The 11,124-nt window shown below is 35.9% G+C and overlaps 1 long non-coding RNA gene across 1 annotated transcript; it reads left to right on the top strand.

Annotated features, from left to right (window-relative positions):
• Positions 1–1,114: 1,114 nt before the first annotated feature.
• LOC121224630 (uncharacterized) lies at positions 1,115–3,075 on the top strand. The gene is made up of 4 exons (XR_005922234.1): positions 1,115–1,344; positions 1,435–1,759; positions 1,861–2,001; positions 2,626–3,075. It is a non-coding gene; the product is annotated as an uncharacterized lncRNA (long non-coding RNA).
• Positions 3,076–11,124: the final 8,049 nt, after the last annotated feature.

Genomic DNA, 11,124 nt, shown 5'->3' with positions numbered 1-11,124 from the left:
TGTAATTGAAAGAGAAAAGAAAATAATTCAATTCCAATAGAAATAGGAAAAGAGAGAATAATCCAATTCCAAATTGAAGTAGGAATCCCAAAGTAATTCATCCAAGTTCCCCCTTTCAAAAAACAAAATACCTCTATTTATATACATAGGGTTTACTAAAAATAGCCTAACTAATTTAATAATAAAATAAAATAATAAAAATCAAAATCAAATCTTCCTATTTTTAGCCTTTTACCAAGTCAGCAAATTTTGATAACTCCTTGGCTTTCTCCATCTTTTTTATTTGGCCACAATTTAATGATTTTCTTTCAATTTGGTCCTTTTTGGCTTGTTTTTGACCAATTGCATCCTTTGACTTCGATTATTATTTTTTTGGGGCCCAGGCCAAAATTAGTCTATTACACAGATCTAGGTAAAACTATATAGGCATGTGACATTAGGAATAAGCCTTACTTATAGGCCAGGTCATTCGTCCAGAATTGAAGGCTTCTTCAAAAAATGGGTGGGTAAAATTTAAAATTCGTTTTCTATATAGACCAAGCCTTGGATAAGTTTTATTTACCCAAGCCTCGTCTAGCCCGAATATATTATGTTATAAAAATTAATTATATATGTTAAATAATAATTATACATATTTATATTAAATCACTAACTTAATAATAATCAAACACATTATCCAACACCTGAAAAAAAAACTTACCCAGCTAAATAACTCAAGTCAAAATATAAAATTTTAAAAATTATATTTAATACAATAAAATATTTATCATATTTATGGTAGTATTTTTTTAATATAAATATTTTTTTAATGCATTTGAAAACTTTTACTCTAACGTTTTTATAATGCATTTAGTGGATTATATATATATTTAAAAATTATTTTAAATAAAAAATTAATATAAAAAAATCGGACCGAGTCGTACCCAGAATAACCTTTTTTAAATTGAATTAGGTTTGGCCTATTTTTCTATCCAAAATGAGTTATTGAAAAATTAATCTAAAAAACCCTATCCTTAATCACATTTATTAACATCCAACAGACAACGACCTATTTAATTAATATATTAAGCAGCAAGAAATTGTGTTAGATATCTATCTTTGTTTTTTGCTTCCCTTGTCTAGGAAAAAGAAAATGGAGCAGTGGTGGTGGTATTTTTGGTTTTCAATCATCTCTTTGTTTGGTGCAAGTTTGGGGAACTGGATTCACAGGTGGAGGAACCCTAAATGCAACGGCAAACTCCCTCCAGGTTCCATGGGACTCCCACTTTTAGGAGAGACCCTTAGTTTTTTTGTCACTTCCAACTCCATTGACATCCATCCTTTTGTCGCTCAAAGAATGAAAAGGTAACCACACAAACCCACATGTGGAATTTTAGAGGGTCTCCTCCTTGTATTGACAATATCGTGTCTTAAAATATATATGTGGAATTTTAGGTATGGTTCATTGTTCAAGACGAGTTTAGCAGGGAGACCGGAGGTGGTATCATTAGATCCAGATTTCAACTATTTCGTGCTGCAACAAGAGGACAAACTTGTCGAACTATATTACATGGATTCAGTGGCCAAGTTGGTTAACCAAGACGACATGTAAAACGTAAGTGGCGACTTCCACAAGTATTTCAGGCGCGTCATCCTCAGTCACTTCGGACATGAGCCTGTGAAACACAAGCTCTTGTCTCAGTTTGAGGATGTTATAAACCATGAATTGCAGGACTGGAGCAAGCTGCCTCAGGTTGATCTTAAACACCAAACTGCTTCTGTAAGTAAACTCTTTTAAGTTTATATAAACCAATGTTTTAATTTTCTTTTAATATTTAATATATATTAGCAGTTGATTAATGTAACATTTCTGATTTTCAGATATTATTTAACATGGCCTCAAAGATTCTGATGAGCTGTGTACCAGAAGAAAATTTAGGTCATGATTTGAGCGACATCTTGCGAGGACTTATGACATTTCCTGTATATTTTCCTGGGACCACTTTCTACAAATGTTTAAAGGTAAACATATCTATACAAGGCGAACTTCATGCGTACTTTCTATGTGTAAGTCTTTGTCATGGTCACCCATGAATAAATAATCATAAATATGCATGGCAACTTCATAAAACTTATACTTATTTAAAACCTAAACTTATTTTTAGATCTAATTGGTGCTTGAACTTAAAAAACCATAAACTAATTTGGTATTTCTTTTAGGTATACCTGATAATACTATTAAAATAGGTTGAGATGACATTAATAACCAATAGTATAGTGATATGTGACGGCCTCACATTTTGACATCCGGCAAAAATATAATATTTATAAAAATTATAATTTTTTGCCACGTGTCAAAATGTGAGACTATCACGTGTCACCATATTATTGGTCGTTAATGCCACATCAACATATTTTAATGATGTTAATCCGGTACTTAAAAAAAGTATCAAATTGACTTACGATTTCCAAATTCAAATACCATGTAGGTCCAAAAAAATTTAGGTACCAAATATAAGTTGTTAAGTTTAGATAACTCAATATATATTAACCCATTTATAAAAGATATAGACGCAATGCTTTCTTTTATTCTGTATAAGTTGTGAAGTTAAATTTTAACATGTTAATGAGTATTTCTGTATGCAGAAGAAAGAGAGCATTGAAGCTGACTAGTGGGGTGCTAGAAGAGAGAATGAATTTGTATCCAACAGATAAAGGAGATTTGCTGGAGAAAATGGTGGGAGACATGGGAAATGAAGCAGGCTTGACCAAACAATTCGTCTCCCACGCCTTATTTGGACTCCTCATTGCCACCATAGAGACTATTGCCCCAACTATCACTTTGGCTGCTAAGTATCTATTGGACAACCCATCAGCATTGCAACATTTAACTCTATGTATTTACTTGCTTTAATAACCATATATAATCATTCTCCAAACAAATTTAAAATGTTTTTCTAGTTTTTTTCTAATTATTTTACTGCACCTTAAACACATATGTCATTTGGAATTTCATTTTTGTATTACTTCACTAACAGTAGACATAATAATACCACCCTATACCTTGTCATCTAACTTTTAATTTTTTTTTATTACATCTTGAGAAAAAATACGATGGAGACCTTATATTAAGAGTAAAATTGTATTGTACCCTTTTTATATAAAAAATAGATAAATTAATTTATATACATTAGATCCAAGAGTTAATCGATTTTTCTGTTAAAATTTTTATCTATTTCTTATTATTAAGTATTGGTCCCTATACATCATCTTATGTATACATGGCACGTCACATGTTACTGTTTGATTATTTCATCAACCATACCAGTTTTTAACAGTACAAATTGATAAAAAATTTAATAGAAAAGACTAGTAATTAGCTCTTTAACTTAATCTACAGAGACCTAGTTTGTCCATTTTTGAATAGACGAGGCAAAAGGCGATTTGACTTCTAATATAAAGACCTCTATGATATTTTTATCGTTCATGCAACATTAATTTTGAATGATTTGATGACAAAATTTAGAATTAAATTTTCTTTAAATAGTTTATTTTAATAAATAATATTAATAAATTAATTTATAAAAAATAAAATTAAAAAACATAGCAAATAAATACTTGAAAATACCCATAACAAAGAAGGAAAAGGAAAATTAAGTTTTAGTTTTTTCTTTATTATAAATTCAGCCTTTAATATTAATATTTTAATTTTAATATATTCTAATTAATTATTAATAATTCTTAAAATAAAATATTTGAAAATATTCTCTGTAGAAGCCCAAATTGCCCGGGCCCGATTTCATCAAAACCCAACCAAATCTCTAAACCCACTAAAACCCTTAACCCATGACCCATTTACATCTACCCAAACCCATTACAAAACCCAAACATTAAACCCAATTCAAAAGCCCATTAAGCCCCCCAAAAAAAACCTAACCCAAAAAAAAAGAAAAAAGAAAAACCTAACCCAAAAAAAAAACTAAGAAACCCTAGCCACCTAGCCACTTTCCCACTTGCCCCATTTTTCCTCCCATTTTTGATATCCATTGTCTACCACCACCACCTACAAAATAGAAAAATAAATAATAGAAAATCATGTAAAAGATGGCTATAAAAAGCCATTCAAAAATCATGTAAGAGAGGAGGGGGATTTTAAAAAGATTGAAAAAAAAACACAAAAATCCCTTCAAATTTTCAACACAAAAGAAACATCAATAAAAAGGTTGCATCTTTTTCTTTTTTTCTCTTCTTTCGAATCTTTTTTTTCTTTTTTTTTTGTGTTGTTTTTTTCTTTCTTTATATATACATATATTGTTAAAAAATTTTACCTTTTCCGGCCACCATGGGTATGACCATAGCAAGAAGAGGTTTAGGTAGATATCTGCAAAGAATAGTCAGGGCTTTAAAGCCAGCGCACCACAAGGCCCGATACGGTTTGGGGTTCCAGCCTGACATGCGTCAAAGAAGAAGACAGTGGAAGAAGGATCAGGAAAGAAGGATTGCAAGAACTTTGGGCCGAGAAGTAGAATGGGAGCCCATAACATACCCTCCTTTGTCAAAAACATTTACATCTGCGGGAATGATATACCCCGGACAGGATAATATACAAAGCATGTTGTTTTTAATTGAAAGGGGTCTTCAGAATGTCAGTATAAATGTCATTGACAAAGGAAGTGAGGCTATTAAAGATGTTTCAACGATACGCCATTGTCCTCCTGGTTTCATGTTGAACAATTGGACTGTCGAGGACCTTCTTGTAGTTTATAAGTCTTCAGAGTAATGCTCAAACATTAACCCTCTATTGTGTCCTTAGATATAATAGAACTCTTTTGTAAGAGCTTGCATTCACTCTTTATCATTTAAATGAATATCAATGAAGATGCATTTTATCACGATCTTTCGCATTATCACTAATTTCATAATCATCTCCTCATTTCATAGTCTATCTGTACATTTGCCTCATACCATACCATAACATTTCGTTTGTTGGTTCCAATACTTGGATGCCCCTCTATAGTTTCCTTTTCCATTCAACTTTCAGGTGCTCAGTTATCAATGGCATGAACAAACCCGTTACGAGTCCTGAAATCGATTTTGAGAAGGCTATTTGTTTAGGAGAATTCGAAGCCGAAGAAAATGCTGAAGACTATGTCTCATCTCCTGAATTGTTAAGAATGGTGGAACAAGAGGATAAACAGATTTTGCCTCATGAAGAATCTGTGGAAACAATAAACTTGGGCACTGAAGAAAGGAAACAAGAAGTGAAGATTGGGACTTCTATTTTAGAGAGCACTAGGCATAATTTGATCGCTCTACTCCGCGAGTACAAAGATGTTTTCGCATGGTCATACCAGGATATGCCAGGGCTATATGAAGATTTAGTGGTCCACAAGCTCCCATTAAAGCCAGAATGCAAGCCTATCCAGCAAAAATTAAGACGGATGAGACCCGAAATGCTGTTGAAAATAAAAGAGGAAGTCAAGAAGCAATTTGATGCTGGCTTCCTACAAGCCTCCAAATATCCAGAATGGGTGGCTAACATAGTCCCGGTACCAAAGAAAAATGGCAAAGTACGAATGTGCGTGGATTACAGTGACCTGAATCGAGCAAGCCCAAAAGATAATTTTCCCTTGCCACATATTGATACGTTGGTGGACAACACAGCAAAACATTCATTATTTTCTTTCATGGATGGATTCTCGGGGTATAATCAGATCAAGATGGCCCCTGAGGATATGGAGAAAACTACCTTCATAACAATGTAGGGAACGTTCTGCTACAAGGTGATGCCATTCGGGTTAAAGAATGCTGGGGCAACATATCAGAGGGCTATGGTGATGTTATTCCATGACATGATGCATAAATAAATAGAGGTCTACATCGACGATATGATTACTAAATCCCGAGGGGAAGAAGAGCATGTAGTGAATCTCAAGAAGTTGTTCGACAGGCTGAGAAAGTTCCAGTTAAAGCTCAATCCAGCCAAATGTACGTTTGGGGCTACCTCGGGGAAGTTGCTAGGCTTCATTGTCAGTGAAAGAGGTATCGAGGTTGATCCAGATAAAATAAAAGCCATTCAAGAGTTACCATCTCCGCGCATGCAAAAGGAAGTTAGAGGATTTTTAGGGAGATTAAATTACATCACCCGATTTATCGCTCAGCTTACCAACCAATGCGACCCAATCTTTCGACTTCTTCGAAAACATAACCCTGGAGAATGGAATGAGGAATGCCAGGTGGCCTTTGATAAAATAAAGCAATATTTGTCTAGTCCTCCAGTGCTAGTACCACCAACTCCGGGAAGACCATTGATATTGTATTTAACTGTGTTTGAAAATTCAATGGGTTGCGTACTGGGGCAACACGACGAGTCAAGAAAGAAAGAAAAGGCGATCTACTACCTCAGTAAAAAGTTCACTGAATATGAGGCAAAGTATTCGTCCATTGAAAAATACTGTTGCGCTCTGGTTTGGGTAGCTCGGAGACTCAGACAATATATGTTGTATCATACGACATGGCTAATTTCAAATCTAGACCCAATAAAATACATGATGGAATCACCGGCACTCTCAGAAAGAATGGCACGATGGAAGATCCTCCTATCAGAATATGACATTGCCTATGTAAGTCAGAAGTCGATAAAAGGGAGCGCAATAGCTGATTTCTTAGCGACTCGAACGACGGAGGAATATGAGCCCTTGAAATTTGATTTCCCAGACGAAGACTTAATGTGCATCACAGAAATGGAATCCGAGTCATCAAAAGAGAAGTCATGGAAGATGTGCTTTGATGGTGCGTCAAATGCTTTAGGGCATGGAATTGGAGCAATCCTGGTATCACCAGACGGGAATCATTATCCGTTCACTGCAAGACTGAACTTCTTCTGTACCAATAATATCGAAGAATATGAGGCCTGTATCATGGGGCTTCGCGCAGCTATCGAACGAAACATCGAGATCTTGGAGGTGTACGGGGACTCAGCCCTAGTGATTTACCAAATCCGTGGAGAGTGAGAAGTGAGGGACTCAAAATTGATTAAGTACAGCGATTTAGTAGCTGGATTGATCAAGGAATTCAAAGAAATAACTTTTCATTACTTCCCGCGAGAAGAAAACTAATTGGCTGATGCCCTGGCCACCTTGGCTTCAATGTTCAAAGCAAGTAAAGAAGCAGAAATAATGCCCCTTAAAATGAGCATATACGAGGTCCCTGCACACTGTTGTAGCATTGAGAAAGAGACAGACGGACAGCCATGGTTCCATGATATCTTAGAATATATCAAGAATCAAAGCTATCCCGAACAAGCGAATGAGAACGACAAAAGAACAATCAGGAGAATGGCAGCGGGATTTGTTCTTGATGAGGATATCCTGTATAAAAGAGGAAAGGATCAGATGCTTTTGAGATGTGTGGATGATGTTGAAGCCAGAAAAATACTTGAAGAGGTCCATGAGGGAATTTGCAGAACGCATGCCAATGGTTTCAATATGGCCAGAAAGATCATGAGACTCGGTTATTATTGGCTGACAATGGAAAGTGACTGCATCAATTTTGCCAGAAAATGCCACAAATGTCAAATCTACGGTGATAAAATTCATGTAGCCCCTTCACCCCTTCATGTCATGACTTCTCCGTGGCCTTTTTCTATGTGGGGCATGGATGTCATAGGGCCAATTTCTCCAAAAGCTTCAAATGGACATCGATTCATTTTTGTGGTTATCGATTACTTCACAAAATGAATTGAAGCCGCTTCGTTTGCCAATGTGACGAAGACTGCAGTGTGCAAGTTTTTGAAAAAGGAAATCATTTGCCGATATGGTTTGCCTGAAAGAATCATTTCAGATAATGCCATGAATCTGAACAATAAGATGATGGAAGAAGTGTGCGAGCAATTCCAAATAAAGCATCATAACTCCTTGCCCTATCGCCCAAAGATGAACGGGGCTGTGGAAGCAGCCAACAAAAATATTAAGAAGATCATTGGGAAAATGACTGAGACATATAAAGATTGGCACGAGAAACTACCATTTGTTTTGTATGCATATCGCACATCTGTGCGAACATCTACAGGAGCAACTCCTTTCTCTCTGGTTTATGGAATGGAAGCTGTGCTACCTATTGAGGTTGAGATCCCCTCTCTGCGAGTCTTAATGGAATCAAAGTTAGAAGAAGTAGAATGGGTACAAGCTCGATATGATCAACTGAACCTCATTGAAGAAAAGCGTCTCAGGGCAATTTGTCATGGACAAATGTACCAGAAAAGAATGATCACAGCCCATGACAAGAAGGTACGGCCAAGAGAATTCCATGAAGGAGAACTCGTGCTGAGGAAAATTCTCCCAATACAAAAAGACCTGCGAGGAAAATGGGCACCAAATTGGGAAGGACCATATGTCGTAAAGAAGGCATTCTCAGGAGGAGCTTTGATCCTTACCGAGATGGATGAGAAAGAGTTGTCGAATCCAGTGAACTCAGATGCTGTGAAGAAATATTATGCTTAAGATGAAAACCCAAAAAGGGCATCTTAAAAAAAAGGGATCAAGGCGAAAACCCGAAAAGGGCGTCTTGATTAGTACAAAAAGATTAGGATGAAAACCCGAGAGGGCGTCCTAATGAAACAAACCTGGCGGTCGAACGATAGGTCAAGCAGTGAGGCTACAGTATTTGAAGCATTTCTGAAAGTTCGAAATCTTCTACGCAAGAAGCCGCGCTCGAAAAGATTTTTGATTGAGGAACGAGGAAGAGTTCATGTGTTGAATATCTAGAGCATTTCTATCCGTTGAATACGATCCTTTCTTTCTTTTTGACATTTTTTACTCTCATTGGTTAACTTGCTTTGTTTGCCACATTTGAAATAGATGAATATGAAATATCATTTTTGTCCCTATCTGACCTTTTTCATGCATCTCATTATGTGTTTATTTACATGATAAATGGTGAAATGACATACTCTAAACAAAAGAAATGTTAAGCATTACCTGGATGAAAATTTGATAAGCACAAGAGTCTCAAAGTAAGAACAAAGTTCAATCGGGGGCAGAAGAGTGATATCTGAGAAACGTCGATTACTCGTGAAGCTTGAAGACAGGTATAAGGCCTGAAGAGAAAGTCGAGAATCAAAGCAATGAACACAGATCCTCAACAATCGTGGCTAAATGGACATCCGACAAACATGCTTAAGGAGCACTGCATAATCATGTAGGCATAAAAGCATTTAAGACAAACATGTGCATATCATGATAACATCATACATGGCATATACAGGTACTCCAGCAGAGCAAGAAATCTTGAATGAGAGTCGCACTGAATCAAAGGAAAAGACACTCGAGTTCTACCAAAGGACAGGTTTTGGTATTTTGATGTTTTTAATTCATGCTTTTCAAGGGAAATCAACTCATATTGCGAGAGATGAGTTGAGCCTCAAGACACGTTGAGGTATTTTTAATTTTTGTTTTCAAAATCAACTCATATTGCGAGAAGTGAGTTGAGCCTCGGGGCACGCTGAGGTATTTTTAGTTTATGTTTTAAATTGACTCATATTGCGAGAGGTGAGTTAAGCCTTTTAATTTTTGTTTTTCAAAATCAACTCATATTGCTAGAGGTGAGTTGAGCCTCGGGGTACGCTGAGGCATTTTCAATTTTTGTGTTTTAATTTCAACTCATATTGCGAGAGGTGAGTTGAGCCTCAGGTCACGCTGAGGTATTTTCAATTTCTGTTTTCAATTTACATTGTTCAAGAATCAACTCATATTGCGAGAGGTGGGTTGAACCTTTTAATTTCTACTTTTTCAAAATCAGCTCATATTGCGAGAGGTGAGTTGAGCCTCAGGTCACGCTGAGGTATTTTCAATTTCTATTTTCAATTTACGTTGTTCAAGAATCAACTCATATTGCGAGAGGTGGGTTGAACCTTTTAATTTCTACTTTTTCAAAATCAGCTCATATTGCGAGAGGTGAGTTGAGCCTCAGGTCACGCTAAGGTATTTTCAATTTCTGTTTTCAATTTACGTTGTTCAAGAATCAACTCATATTGCGAGAAGTGGGTTGAACCCTTTAATTTCTACTTTTTCAAAATCAGCTCATATTGCGAGAGGTGAGTTGAGCCTCAGGTCACGCTGAGGTATTTTCAATTTCTGTTTTCAATTTATGTTGTTCAAGAATCAACTCATATTGCGAGAGGTGGGTTGAACCTTTTAATTTCTACTTTTTCAAAATCAGCTCATATTGCGAGATGTGAGTTGAGCCTCGGTTCACATGCTGAGGTATTTTCAATTTCTGTCTTTCAAAAAAAAAATTCAACTCATATTGCGAGAAATGAGTTGAGCCTCAAGACACGTTGAGGTAATTTCAATTTATGTTTTCAAAATTCAACTCATATTGCGAGAAATGAGTTGAGCCTCAAGACACGTTGAGGTAATTTCAATTTCTGTTCAAAATGAGTTGAGCCTCAAGACACGCTGAGGTAATTTCAATTTCTGTTTTCAAAATTCAACTCATATTGCGAGAGGTGAATTGAGCCTCAGGACACGCTGAGGTAATTTCAATTTCTGTTGTCAAAAAAAATCAACTCATATTGCGAGAAATGAGTTGAGCCTCAAGACATGCTGAGGTATTTTCAATTTTTGTCTTTCAAAAAAATCAACTCATATTGCGAGAAATGAGTTGAGCCTCAAGACATGCTGAGGTATTTTCAATTTTTGTCTTTCAAAAAAAATCAACTCCTATTGCGAGAAATGAGTTGAGCCTCAAGACACGTTGAGGTAGTTTCAATTTCTGTTCAATTTATGTTTTTCAAAAATCAACTCATATTGCGAGAGGTGAGTTGAGCCTCAGGACACACTGAGGTATTTTTAATTTCTGTTTTTCAAAAATCAACTCATATTGCGAGAGGTGAGTTGAGCCTCGGGGCACGCTGAGGTATTGTCAATTTTTGTGTTTCAATTTATTTTTCAAAAATTAACTCATATTACGAGAAATGAGTTGAGCCTCAGGACACGCTGAGGTAATTTCAATTTCTGTTTGTCAAAAATCAACTCATATTGCGAGAGGTGAGTTGAGCCTCAAAGCACGTTGAGGTAATTTCAATTTCTGCTTTTCAATTTATATTTTTCAAAAAAATTCAACTCATATTGCGAGAGGTGAGTT

This window comes from Gossypium hirsutum, chromosome A03 (genome assembly GCF_007990345.1).
Source record: "Gossypium hirsutum isolate 1008001.06 chromosome A03, Gossypium_hirsutum_v2.1, whole genome shotgun sequence".
NCBI classification, from domain to species: Eukaryota; Viridiplantae; Streptophyta; class Magnoliopsida; order Malvales; family Malvaceae; genus Gossypium; species Gossypium hirsutum.
The sequence above is the reverse complement of the archived record's forward strand: the minus strand, read 5'-3'. Positions and strand labels throughout refer to the sequence as shown.